Source organism: Schistocerca serialis, chromosome 6, assembly GCF_023864345.2.
Source record: "Schistocerca serialis cubense isolate TAMUIC-IGC-003099 chromosome 6, iqSchSeri2.2, whole genome shotgun sequence".
Lineage (NCBI taxonomy): Eukaryota > Metazoa > Arthropoda > Insecta > Orthoptera > Acrididae > Schistocerca > Schistocerca serialis.
Genome location: NC_064643.1, coordinates 717,569,107 through 717,584,161, shown reverse-complemented (window position 1 = coordinate 717,584,161; position 15,055 = coordinate 717,569,107). Strand labels below are relative to the sequence as shown.

The 15,055-nt window shown below is 42.2% G+C and overlaps 1 protein-coding gene across 3 annotated transcripts in view; it reads left to right on the top strand.

The window, feature by feature from the left end:
* LOC126484023 (BTB/POZ domain-containing protein 6-like) overlaps positions 1 to 15,055 on the top strand; it is a 79,682-nt gene that overhangs the window by 25,340 nt on the left and 39,287 nt on the right. The window lies entirely within an intron of this gene.

Below are 15,055 nucleotides of genomic sequence, written 5' to 3'. Positions count from 1 at the left end.
ATATTTTAGGGTTACTCGTAATACTAGAGGGCATATCATTTATATAAATAAGGGACAAGAGTGGCACCACCACTGATCCGTGGAGCACCCACCACTTGACTGTACCCCACTCAGACCCCACATCACAGCCATTCTCAACATTGTGAATAACGACATTGTGCTGTCTGTTTCTAAAGTAAGAGGTGAATCAGTGAATCAATTGTAAGCTAACACCCCCCCCCCCCCCCCCCCCAGAATTCCGTAATGGTGCAACTTCTGGAGTAATATTTTGTGATCAACACAATCAAACACATTGGTTAAATAAAAAAATATGCCTGTCATTTGAAACCTTTTGTTTAACCTATCCAGTACCTCAACGAGAAGAATTTTCAGTTGTTAAACAACTTCTATAGCCGAACTGTACATTTGATGGCAAATCGTGTGATATTAAATGATCAATTATCGTTACGTACACAGCCTTTGAGGATGTCACTTTGGTTGTCATGAAGTGGTACAGTCAGAGGCAAGGTTGTGGTTGTGCGAACAGTAACTTTAGCAAACACTGATAGCACAGAAGTAGGTCTAAAATTACCTACATTATCCCTTTGTCCTTTTTTATAAAGCGGCTTTACTACTGAGTACTTTAATCATTCAGGAAACTGACCATTCCTAAAGGAAAAATTACAAATATGTCTAAATACAGGGTAACATGTGCAGCACAGTACTTTAATATTCTGCTAGGCACTCCATCATATCCATGAGAGTGCGTAGTCTTCAGTGATTTAATTATTGACTCAATCTCCCCCTTGTCTGTATCACAGATGAGTATTTCAAACATCAGTCACGGAAAGGCATTTGCCAAGAAAGTTATATGATTCCCTGCAGAAACTATATTTTTATTTAATTCACCAGCAGTGCTCAGCAAATGATTGTTAAATACTGTACATATATCTGATTTATCAGTAACAGAACTGACTTTATATTGTCGACCTTGTGCTGCTGACCAGACACTTCCTTCAGAACTGACCACATGATTTTAATTTTATCATGTGAATTAGCTATTCTGTTTGCATACCACATACTCTTTTCCTTCCTAATAAGATTTTTAAGCACCTTACAATATTGTTTATAATGGGCTATTGTAGCTTGATTGTGACTACTTCTAACATTTTGATATAATTCCTGCTTTGCTCTACATGATATCCTTATACCACTAGTCAGCCTCCCAGGCTGCCTACTACTGCTAGTACTCCATTTAGAACGTTCTAATGGAAAGCAGCTCTCAAAGAGCATGAGAAATGTGTTAAGAAAAGCATTATATTTATCATCTATGTTATCGGCACAATAAACATCCTGCCACTCTTGTTCCTTGACAAGGTTCAAAAAACTGTCTGTTGCTGTTGGATTAACTTTCCTACATAGTTTGTAATTATATGTGGCATTTGTTTGACTACAAAAGCCTTTTAGTGTTAAAATTTGCACATCATGGTCTGAAAGACCATTCACCCTTTAACTAACAGGATAGTAATGAAGAAACTGATATTTGGTTACACTACAGTATGGCTATAAACTGAACTGTTCAAAGTGACTGGCACTGTCTGTCTCAATTTAAGCTACAAGGCTTTCTGCTAACAGTCAAACACACATTACTTTTTTTTATTTTTCTGGAAACCTATCATGAATTAGTCACTACATCTTGTCCTGAAATCTTGGTAATTAATTTGCAATTCTTTCTTGTAGAATTTACAACTTAGATGTGTACTAAACATATAAATATATGTACATAGGCTTTCTTTATTAATACAATTAAAACTTCCTCAAAACACAATATGTACGATACATAATCAAATCTTCTCCCTCCTTCATCTGCAGTTCTGTGGATTGGATGATGAAGCAAATTTCATGTGGGGGGTACACTTTTTGTGAGATTTTATCATGAGCACAATCCACGCCCACATGATTGTAACACTTCTATTCTTGTAACTTCCTGAGGATGCTGCATTTGATATAAGAATCACATCTGTGGTTGGAGGGGGGGGGGGGGGGGTACTAACATATAGAGAGAAATACATGTTCTCCAATTTAATATCTCAACCTCTACCACCCTAAATTACTTTCCAAGTCGTGCATAAACTGCTCTGTCCCTCCTGTTTGCTCCTGCTGCTTGTTGCTGTTGCCAGGGTTAGGCAAATGTAGGTAAAGTGACTGATCAATGCCTTATTGAGTTAAGAAGACTGAGGTCAGAATTTGCTAATAGCTTACATATCCAGAGCATTGAGTCACACCGTGAAAAGATATAGTATGATGGAGTGAGAGCTCTTAGCCACAGTGTGGGCAGTGAAGCACTACCGACCTTGCAGGTTTGGAAAAAATTAATTGTATGTACTGATCACAAGCCCTAGAAATGGTCAGTTCAGTGACCCATCATCATGTGTAATAAACTGGCAGAACATGATTTTTGACATTATATACTAAAAGGGGTCACAAAACACAGTAGCAGATGGGCTGTCACACATACCGGAAAACCCAGCTGCAGTCATTATGGGTGTGGAGGAGGCTGACGAAGAAGACTGACGAAGAAGACTGACATGACTAGCTATCAGTGATTAGTAAAGAAGAGAAACTAACTATTTTGAAGCTGTTTCTCAATTCACCCATTAGTGGACACCAAGGTATCAGCCACAAATGAGCATTTTAAAAGGTATAGATCATAGAAAGGTATGAAGAAAAACATGAAAGACTATATGTGACTGTAAGCTTTCCCGGCGTAAACTATTGATAAAGGTTTCTCGGGTCTCCAGCCGGGTCGTAGCGTTGATATCTCGTGACGTTTCGGGAGGTGTCATACTACCCATCTTCTGGTGAAGTGTTGAGATTCACGGAGAGCGGGCTATTTATATGCGCGATCACCCCCCTCCACTAGACCTCAGGTGGCTGCGGTGGACCAGCGGCGTGCGCGCGGTGGTGGGGATGGTGGGCGCCCGCGGCGGCCATGCTTGGTTCTCGGTGTAAGCATTCTGTCTGCGTCCGCAGCAGAGGACATTGACGGGCGCACTCCCAACGTATTGCCGCTATCACCGGATTCCATGCTGCGCTGAGTTGGTATCCCTCGTCTCTGTTGACCAGATTCTCGTGAATCCTTATTTCTATGGATTCTTTGATAACACTTTCCCAAAAGCCAGATGCTCAGCACAGTACCTTCGTGTTTTTGAAGTTGAAGGTGTGTTCTTCATTGATGCTGTGTTCTGCTATGGCTGATTTTTCTGTGTGGCCTAGTAGCACACATCTGATATGTTCTTTGCAGCGTTTAGATATGCAGCACTGTGTTTGCCCAATGTATAGCTTTCCGCATTCGCATGGTATACTGTATACTCCTGGTGTGTTAAGGTTCGCGCGTCTTTGGCAGAACCTAGGAGCTCCCTCGTCTTCGAAGGTGGTCGGAGAATGGTTTTGATCTTGTATTTTCCCAGAAGTCATGCAATTTTGGCCAAGAGCAGACCCACGTACGGAAGGAAAGCGGGGCGCGCGTCCTATGTACCAGGGTGATCAGTACTATTTGTCTTTGTGCTGGATGGTGGCAGCTTGTTGCATGAAGGTATAGATCTGTGTGTGTCTTCTTCCTATGTGCTGCATGGCCTAGTGATCCATCTGCCTTCCTCTTAATTAAAATATCAAGGAAGGGGAGGAATCCATTTTCCTCCATTTCCATTGTAAATTTGATGTTCGGATGGATGCTGTTGAGGTGTTCAAGAAACTCATCTAGCGCCTGTTTGCCATGTTCCCACACGACAAAAGTGTCGTCGACATAGCGGAAGAAGTGCTTCGGTTTCTGTCTGGCAGTCAGAAGGGCCACCTCCTCGAAATGTTCCATATAGAGGTTTGCAATCGCAGGAGCCAATGGGGAGCCCATCGCCACACCGTCGATCTGCTCGAAGAATTCCCTGTTGCAATGAAAGTACATGGTTGTTAGTGCGTGTTCGAAGAGGCTGACTGTTTGTGGTTCAAAATGTTGGGTTAAAAGTGCCAAGGAGTCTTGAAGAGGCACTTTCGTGAAAAGTGACGTCACGTCGAAGCTCACGAGTAGGTCCTCCCTTTGTAGTCGCATGACGCTGAGTATTTTTACGAATTCGGCTGAGTTTCTCACATGATGGCTGCAGTGTCCCACAAGGGGTTTGAGCAGTGTCGCTAGGTATTTAGCAAGTTCGTAACTATGAGAGTTGATGGAGTCCACAGTGGGTCTCAGAGGTACCCCTTCCTTATGGATCTTGGGGAGTCCATAAAGGCGTGGTATCGCTGGAGCTCTGGGGTACAGTCGCTTCTTCATTTGCTCTGGTAAGTCCGATTTCTTCAGAAGAGCTATCGTCTTTCTAGTCATCGTCGGGGTTGGATCCTTCTTCAGCCTCTTGTAGGCCTCGTCTTGTAGCAGAAGGTTCATTTTCTGCCAGTACTCGGCAGTACTTAACAGCACTGTCGCGTTCCCTTTGACCGCTGGTAGGATCGTTATATCAGGGTCATCTCTAAGGGACCGGAGAGCTGCTTGTTCTTCCGCAGATATGTTATTTTTAGGCAATCAAGATCTGTCGATTATTCTACAGGTTTTCCGTCTTACTTCCTCTGCTTCCTCCTTTGGAAGCCCCTTCACTACTACTTCCACGCCATTGATAATGTCTCGTTTCGGGATTGTTCTGGGGAAGGGGGCGAAATTCAGTCCTTTTTGGAGGACTGCGATTGTGGCAGCGTCCAGTTCTTTTCCAGTCAAATTGACCACAGCCCTGATATCATTCATCTCCTTTTTTGTCGTCTGAGTCCTGGCTAATCTGACGAATTTGTGGAGTTGTTTATATGTAGAGCCCCGTTTTTGCACCTCAGTGTTGGAGTATGTGCTGCAGTCGGCCCATTCCCACAGGTAGGGTGGTAATGTCCCTGCCAGTTGTAGCTGGCATGTGAGGAGTGTGTGCGCGTTCCTATCAAGTTCCTTCCGAGTGAAATGAATGCGCTCCCTTACTAACGCCATGCCTGCTCGTCGTAATATCCGGTCGGTCTTCTTAGATTTTACTGGATGTCAAATCACCGCAAACCATGGTAAGATGTTCTCGTCTCAACAGCGTTATAGGAAAGCCAGTGTGCTGAGAAGTTCTCTTTCCTGGTGCGTTCTTTCTGTAGCCGTTTGAAGCTGCAGACTATTTCCTCCCCGTAGAGGTGTTGTATATGTGACTGTAGGCTTTCCCGGCGTAAACTATTGATGAAGGTTTCTCGGGTCTCCAGCCGGGTCGTAGCGCTGACATCTCGCGACATTTCGGGAAGTGTCATACTACCCATCTTCTGGCGAAGTGTCGAGATTCGCGGAGAGCGGGCTATTTATATGCGCGGTCAGCCCCCTCCACTAGACCTCGGGTGGCTGCGGTGGACCAGCGGCGTGCCTGTGGTGGTGGGGATGGCGGGCGCCCCGGCAGCCGCGTTCGGTTCTCGGTGTAAGCATTCTGTCTGCGTCCGCGGCGGAGGACATTGACGGGCGCGCTCCCAATGTATTGCCGCTATCGCCGGATTCCATGCTGCGCTGAGTTGGTATCCCTCGTCTCTGTTGACCAGATTCTCGTGAATCCTTATTTCTACGGATTCTTTGATAATGCTTTCCCAAAAGCCAAATGCTCAGCACAGTACCTTCGTGTTCTCGAAGTTGAAGGTGTGTTCTTCATTGGTGCTGTGTTCTGCTATGGGTGATTTTTCTGTGTGGCCTAGTCGCACACACAGCAGCAACACCTGAGGGAAGTCTTCCAACAAAATGGCTACAGTAAAACGCAGATTAACAGGGCGCTTAAAAGGAAGAAGGAAGCAGTGAGAACCCCAGAACAAAATAATGAAGGAGAAGAAGAAGATAAACGACTCTCTTTCCTTCCGTACGTGGGTCCGCTCTCAGCCAAAATTGCACGACTTCTGGGAAAATACAAGATTAAAACCATTCTCCGACCACCACCGAAGACGAGGGAGCTCCTAGGTTCTGCCAAAGACGTGCTGAACCTTAACACACCAGGAGTATATAGTATACCATGCGAATGCGGAAAGCAATACATTGGGCAAACACAGCACTGCATATCTGAACGCTGCAAAGAACATATCAGATGTGTGTGACTAGGCCACACAGAAAAATCAGCCATAGCAGAACACAGCATCAATGAAGAACACACCTTCAAATTCGAAAACACGAAGGTACTGTGCCGAGCATCTGGCTTTTGGGAAAGCGTTATCAATGAATCCATAGAAATAAGGATTCACGAGAATCTGGTCAACAGAGACGAGGGATACCAACTCAGCGCAGCATGGAATCCGGTGATAGCGGCAATACGTCGGGAGTGCGCCCGTCAATGTCCTCCGCCGGGGGCGCCCGCCATCCCCACCACTGCGCGCACGCCGCTGGTCCACCGCAGCCACCCGAGGTCTAGTGGAGGGGGGTGACCACGCATATAAATAGCCCGCTCTCTGCAAAATTTGACCCTTCGCCAGAAGATGGGTAGTATGACACTTCCCGAAACATCGCGAGATATCAATGCTACGACCCGGCTGGAGGCCCGAGAAACCCTCATCAATGAAGGACTATGTTTGAAGTTGTGAGAGTTGCGAGAAGAACAGAATTACGCGCAATAAGATGAAGATGGCCATAGTGCTGACTGCTGTGACAATTGTCGCAACTTCAAGTGTACTCTTTTATGTTTTCCTTTAGTCCTTCCTATGATCTAAATCTTTTAAGACACTCGTGTACAACTCATTCCTTGCTGTCCACACTAATGGGTGAATTGTGAAATTTCTTCAAAATTCTCTCTTCTTCACTAATCAATAGTTGCTGGTTGTCTCTTCTTTTTCATCGACCTCCTCCACACTCATAACAACTGCAACTGAATCTTCTAATACGTGTGACAATCCATCTGCTACTGTTGTGTACACTGTTATGAACTTCTTATTTGTTAATTGGAACACTACATTTGCTCCTCGGATCTTTACAACATGAAAAGGCCTTCTCCATGGGCTTGGTAACTTCTAACACTTCCATCATGTAATAATACTCTGTTTCCTGCCCTAAATTCTTTGGGTTTTGTGTACAATCATAGTAACACTCATTCTTTTCCTTGCATTTCTAATTAAAACTCTTTGCCGTCTGATGCATCTGGCACATCCCCTCCTTTAGTTCTGTCACGTAATCACCATAATTGTATTGTACAGTGAACGGATCCATCTGTAGCATCCCAAGTATAGTATATACTCTCCTGAAAAATAGCCTGAATGGGATGACCGCCATCAAAGAACGTGTGGTATTGTAGACAAAGACACCCGTTCATCCCAGTTTTCCTGCTTCATTCCCTCTAAATGATGTAGATACTGTTAGCATTTGATGCATTCTTCAAAGTACTCTGTTTGTATGTGGGTGGTATACACAAGATTGAATCTCCTCAATGTTTAGAAAATGAATCTCTCTCTTTTGTATGTCACTTAGGAAATTTGTCCCATGGCTGCTTGGTAATACTGATGATTTACCATAATTGCAGATTATTTTCTGTATGTAGACTTGTGGTATTGTGTCAGTGTCCTGTTTGTTGTAGGCTTTGTGATGGCAAATTGTGTGTGGTCATCCTGAAACGTTAGGATGTATCCCTTTCTCAGTTATGTGAAGCGGACTAACCACATGTTTTGTGATCCCTTTTCATATATAACCTCAAAAACATGTTCTGCCAGTTTAATTCTGAATTTCATTAATCTTGATAATGGATCACTTACATGCGCCAACTGTTTCAACGGTTTGAGATCAGTACATATGATAATTTGCGTACATGCAAGATTGATAATGCTTCACTGTCGACACTTTGGCTAAGAGTGCTCACTCAATTGTACAATACCTTTTCTTGGTGTGGCACAATGTTCTGGATGTGTAAGCTACTAGTAAACCCTGTCCTAAGTATCGTTGACTCAGCAAGGGCACTGATCACTTCCTTGCTGGCATCTGTTGCGATTATGAAATGCTCCATAAAATCAGGATACTGTGAGATTGAGGGACTGACTGATTTTCTTAGAAAACTACTTCCTGCTGTGTGGACCACTCGTAGTTTGCTCTCTTCTTCAGTAATTCATGTGATGTTGTGTGGCTGAAGTCCTTGACTTGCCATCGATAAAATGACACTATCCCTAAGAATCTCTTCAACCGTTTTGTAGTACTGGGTCTTGGGTATTCTTTTATCACTCTTTCCTTCTGTGGGTCAGACTTTACTCCTTTTGTCACAAATATGTGCCCCATATAACTTACTTGCTTCTGCAGGAACTCACACTTGTCAAATTGCAATTTTAGGTTGTGCAATTAGAACCTCTCAAAAGCCTCTCCTGTACTCATAATGCTTTTCTGGAGTAGGGAAGGCTGTTTTCTCTGTATCATTCTCATTCATCAGTATCTGTAGTCTAGAAGTATTTGGCTTTTCCTAGGCTAACTAAAATCTCTTTAGTATGGGGTAGTGGAAATGCAGTGCTAATGCAATTGTCATTTGAACCATCCATCTTCGTGGGAGTTGTCAGTAATGGAAAATTCCACCTTTTTGTGCTTGGCTGTAACAGTATCTTCCCTTACCATTGCATCTGTCTCATTTTGGAGGGCTTCCTTTTTCACCTCTGGCAGTGGATACGTTTGGATATTTACCACTTTTCCTTGTGCTTCTGGTTCCTACTTAATTTCATGCTTAACTGTCTCGGTGTATGTTAATCTTATTTCTGGGCAAGTGAAATACATTATGTGTAATACATCGTTCAGTAATAAAATTCCTTTCTTCTTTGTTTAAGTGGTCCATTCGAACCATCTCCTTTAATCTGGTAGTTTCTCTCTTGGTCCACTGAAACCACACTAAATATGTGACATTCCTTGACTTCTCCCTTGGCAGATACAGCACCTGTCTTCAGATTTTGCCATTTCAGTATAACATCTTGTGTGGTGTTCAAAATACTCGTGATGCAAGTGCCTCTGCATGCTCACCAGTGCTGCAGACAAATACACATCTGTTTGCAACTGCTGCTTCTCCATTATTCCTTCATCAGATCTGTGGTATGCACCATAAAATTTAAAATCTTTTCCTCTTGTGGTCCTTTTCGTGTAAAGCCACACAGTTACTCTTTCCTTTACATCAGCTTGGTTCCTTGGTTCCCTTAGATGTGGTGCCCTGTTGCTTCTTCTGATTCCTTCCTCCAGAGATCCTTCTTCTCTCTAAGATCTATTTCCAATTCCACATCGTCACTCCTTGTGACTGTTGCTTCCTGTATTGCATTTGCCCTTGCAGCCTGTTTCTCTCACCTGCCCAATGTTTGTTCCATGGGACAATGTTCCTCTCACTGTGGTTCTCCTGGTCTGCAAGATTCAACAGTTTGGCTCCTGTTTATAATTGCACCAGTTTTGTTATGGTGTAAAGTCAAGTGCCAGTATGCCAGTCGGGAACGACAAGCATAGAGGGCTGTGAAAAGACATCAGCCAGTTGTACGCTGACTGTCCCCTCTCCAGGATGACAAAGCGGCAGCAGTGGCCTCATGTGAAGAGGACATAGGTGCTGCACCCTACCGTCGTGGCTCAGTTGAACAGAAGCATCAAGATTGCACACTTCAAGACCAGTGACTTAGGAATTGCATACACTGAAGAAGATTGTTTATTTTGCATGTCGCAATTTGCTTGCGACACTTCTGTGTAATAGTCAAAATTAAGTATTGTATTTTCCCATTTTGTAATAAAACTCATTAATAAGATTTGTTTGAATGTTGTCTAGCAATCCGAGAAAGCAAGTTTCCTAGGCACCCCATATTTGATGACTAGGTAGGATTTAATAGGTCTACCCTGGTTTATGATTACTCTTAAACTAAATGAAGTCTTTGTCTAAGATTCCTTCATAAGGGACATCTAACTTGTCCCCTACTATATGAAACTTGCGTTCCACACACACATTGTCATTTATTATCAGTTTTAACATTGGGGCTCGACACGTCTCTGTTGTTTCTTTCACGATCCTTTAAATTTTATTCTTTCAGTGGTGTTACTGCCCATTGTACTGCACATTGCTGACTCCTTTATTATGCTAATCTGAGCAGCACTATCTACTATAAAACTTTTGGTTCCCACACATCCCTGTGCACTTGTTATGTTTACAAAGACATTCTTGCCCTTGCCAAACTACTGAGCACAACTTCGCGGCACAGATCGACTACCAACACATGCCTTTCTTTCGTTTCCGAGTCCTCATACTTGGTAACCAAGCATTGGCATTATGCTATTTAGCCTTTCTTTCGTTTCCGAGTCCTCATACTTGGTAACCAAGCATTGGCATTATGCTATTTAGCTTAGTGCCCTGGTACTTTGCAAACATATCACAAGACTTGCCTTATCAATTAGCTCAGCTTGTCCTTGAAGATTGAATCAGCAACACACAGTCGGTTGTATGTTTCCCTTTTCCCAGTGATGACCTCTGCATAGTGTTTCATCTATAATTCGCGGCAGTGGTGGACTGAGTGTCGGTTTCTCTGCTGTCCTACAACTCAGCTGCACAGCATCCATTTGCCTGCTGTGTCTTTCCAAAGTGCAGCTCCTTACCTGACAGCATCCTCTCTTTCATTTAAAGCAGTAATCCCTCGGGTGACTTGGTTCGCCAAACTTTTCCTTACAAGAGGCCACTGGGGCTTCTTCTGTTAATGCTAGGTCCACCACTTGGGCTAATCCACCCCTCTTGCTCTCAAAACTCTTTTAATCCTTTCGTATTCAGTTCCCTGTGTGAATACCGATGCCAGCTTCCAAACTGGAGCTTGGCTCGCCAGAATGTCTGATACCCTCATTATTGTCCGGATGGCTTCCTGGGCTTGGTGCTGCAATGTGCCAATGTGACTTGCCTATTCTTCCATACTTTCAGCCCTATTCTGTGTACTAGACAATAATAGACCTGCATGGTAAACCAAAATTCGTTTTGACTTGTGGTTCTCCAATAGAGTTCCCTTCACATTTGCCCATGTTGTGGTCAAATCGCATACAAGTAGCTTACTTTGTGCTGGTCTCCCAATCCTAGTTTTAACAAATTTTAATAGCACACTATGACTGAGGTTCAATGTTAGCTGAAATGCTGAGTCACAATTGTCTATGAACTCAATATTCATATTACGGGATTCTTATGTCCTTTCTCAAAACCATAGACCTAGTTCCCATGGTACATTGACATTCCCTCACCATGTTTGTTGGTCAGGTGAACAGCACACTTGGTTTTTCGTGGAGGCATAATGTTGGAACTCGGTGTTGTCAGCACGCACATGCCGCTGACTCGGGTGTTGGTGGCGTGATCTCAGCTTGTGTTCTGCTGCAAAGGCAGCCACTGTAGGTTTATAGGGTTGTTGAGGACTGTAATACTCTAGTGTGTAACAGAACATTTACAGTTAATGTGGTGTCACCGCCAGACACCACACTTGCTAGGTGGTAGCCTTTAAATCGGCCGCGGTCCGCTAGTATACGTCGGACCCGCTTGTCGCCACTATCAGTGATTGCAGACTGAGCGCCACCACACGGCAGGTCTAGAGAGATTTCCTAGCACTCGCCCCAGTTGTACAGCCGACTTTGCTAGCAATGGTTCACTGACAAATTACGTTCTCATTTGCCGAGACGATAGTTAGCATAGCCTTCAGCTACGTCATTTGCTACGACCTAGTAAGGCGCCATTATCATTTGCTATTTATCTTGTGATGCATGTACCGTCAGACCGATGTTCACCAATTATGGATTAAAGTTAAGTATTCCAGAAGCTACGTACTTTTTTTACTAGACTCAACTCCTTTAACTGTTCCAGACCTCACGCCAGCCTGCATGAGCTTAAACGCGTACCTTTTGGCTATCTCATAGTGGTTTGGCTGTCTTGCCAAGTCACAACAGTTAATTTGCTTAGCATTGAAATAAGTTAAAGAACTATCCATATGGAATAGAAATATTATTTGTAATACAATAGATTCCGTAGATGCTCCACACAATTTCCACTTCATGGAAATTGTCCCACGTACAGAAGTCTTGTTTCTCGTGTTGCATCGTGCCTCCCCATAAATTTCATGCATGTCAGCTAACTCCATTTGAGTGTTACCAGTAAATCCCCAATTCTTTAAATCTTGAAAGAATTGATCTCTCATGTGTAAAAGAACTTCAAACGTCTGATTAGTTTTTGGATGACTTAAATGTGTTAAATATGTGACATTAAGCATGCAAGAGAAAAAAGTTTAGAAAAGATTTGAAATTACGAGGGTTGCCCAGAAGGTGGTACTTTTTTTTTCCAGCCAAAAACAATGCTACGAATGCGAAACGTTATGTATGTATTATTTGAAGTCTCCCTAGTGGCGTGCCAAGTTTCCGTCACTTCTGACACATAGCGTAGCTGCAGGCCAGTTTCAAAATGGCATCCGTAGGTGATCTATGTTACAAGCAATGTGCTGTAATTGAATTTCTCACTGCAGAGAATGAAACTGTGAGGAGTATTCACAAACACTTGTGCGAAGTCTAAGGAGCATCTGCTGTTGACAGAAGTACGGTTTGCTGCTGGGTGGAGGGTGTGGCCATCAGAAGGTGATTTGGCAGAGCTCCATGATTTGCAGTGGCCGGGGAGACCATCCATGGCTGTCATACCTGACATATTGCAGCAGCCCTGACCTAGCCCCCTCAGACTTCCACTTGTTTGGGCCATTAAAGGATGCTATTTGTGAAAGACATTTTGTGGATGATGAGGAGGTGATTCACACAGTGAAGCACTGGCTCCACCACCAGGACAAGGATTGGTACTGACAGGGCATACACGCCCTTGTTTCGCGCGGGAGGAAGGCCATAGAACGGGATGGAGATTACATGGAAAAATAGGATGTGTAGATAAAACATCATTTTGCATTATGTTATGGGCAACCCTCATATGTTTAAAGTTTATTGGAAGTCACTAAGTACTCTATTTATCAAATACTGAATGAGTAGAATCTGGGTAATTTTAAGCGAAAGCTAGTTTTACACACATCTCGATGTTTACAATGTCGTAACTCCTGAACTGTGTGTCGTACACTTATACAATTTTGCGGGAATGTTCAGTAGTGTAATGTGGATACTGTCTGAAAAATGTGTTGCAAATAATGTTAGTAGTAAAGAAATAATAAATTAAAACATCATGCCTGAAGTGGCAGTTTTATTGACTGAACAGCAAAAATGTAGTAAGCAAAAAACTTTTTTCTGTTTTCATCATTATGTGAGGGTGTCAAGGAGAAAATGTTTTGTAAAGGGTTGATATTATGTGTAAAGTGTGTTGCAGCTAATTAAGAGCTCTCATTTTCAAATAATAGAAGAATAAAATCAGGATATTTCTGCGCAGTGAGTTATGCTGCCTCGAGACACGTACTTGTCACATTGTGTTAAACCATTTACGTAACATTATACCTCTTAATGAGAAGATTATTACAGCATTTAAAGTTTGATCAATAATTATGTGAAATACTTGACGCATGAATCTGCTGCTGTGTACAGCACATCATTCTTGTCAGTTTCCTTTTACAATTGCTGAATTTGTTTTTTCAGGCTCTTCCCAATGAGTACCACACATATCAACATCTTTCTGTAAAAGTTCTACGACTGAAGTAATGATTTGAGACAAACAACAACTTAAATTTTTCATTCTCTTTTTCAAGGTGAAAGTTCTGAAGGATGGTGTGGGCATTATCAGTCAGCAACAAAACATTTCCATGTACAAAATTATACTTTACAACTATGGAAATAAATGCAGTCTCACAAAATTCCATAAAAATTTGAATTTCCAACTGCAGTACTTTCAGTTAACCAGTGATTCAGTTGATCAGTATTCGGATAGTTAGTGCTTACTGTAATTAAGTAAAATTACTACAAAGAAAACCAATTGAATACACAATGCAATATTTACTTATTTTATGCCCAACAAACACACAAAAATATTGTTCAATCCCAAAAAATGAGTTACATACTGTCATTATTGGTTATACCTGCACTACATAGTAACTGGCAAAGAAGAGGGGCTACTAGTTGATACCTGCCAGGATTAAAATCTTTCACGGTTCTTTATATGACAAATAATGCCCATTTATTTCAGTTTTTGAAAATGCTACAATAGTAACAAATACAACATTGCAATTTCTAGGCCCATTTTATTTCTCTTCGTAGCCATCAATGTGCACTTAACTGCATTCAGTACAGCTTATTCCTACTGATGCAAAATTAATGACACAGCTAAAATATAGTGAATGAATTTTCTTGTGTTGTTTACTGTTGCTGTTTACCGTGAGTAGAATGCCACACCTCCATTTATCAGTCGGCCTATTGGCCCATTCCGCAAGTCATCTGAGCCTCCAGCTGTCTGCAGACTGAGTGCCACTGGGTTGTGATATCAGATGTGTGCTTATATTCTCAAGACTATCATGAGGCTTGTTTTAGGAGAAATGTCTCAAGAAGTTGTTGTTCGTCGAAATGTGCACTCTTTAACAGACCCATGAATATATGCTGTTTCAAGCGAAATATACATTGGGTTGCTTTTCATTGCCAACATTTTTCTCCACATTAGTTAATAATTATATTGATGTTAAGAAAGAGCTGATAGAAAATGGATCATGGATTTGTGAAATTGTTGCAGATCAAATGGTTAGGTTATCACATTTCTTAACAATGAGAAGTTGCAGAGTTAGCTCTATAATTTTTAATGTTCATGTTGTAACAAATTTGACTGTGGATAGTAAGGAGCTGGCTCTAGAAGAGCTGAAAAGACAAATATCTGTGTGTATTCTAGTGTGACATCAGCTTAATGGAATATTACATTACATCCCTCAATCGTGCTTGGAAAAGTTAGTGGCGGAGCACTGGTTGTAGCAACCATGATTTAAGTACTTGACTATCATATCCTGTCAAAAATAATGTAGAAGTTCAATGGCGAATAAACCAGCAAACACTAAAAAATTGTATATGCTGCACTCTGACAGAAATTATTAACTGTGTTGATGGTGGTGAGTGGTGGAAAGATGGAAAGCACACAATGTGTGGTGAGATTAC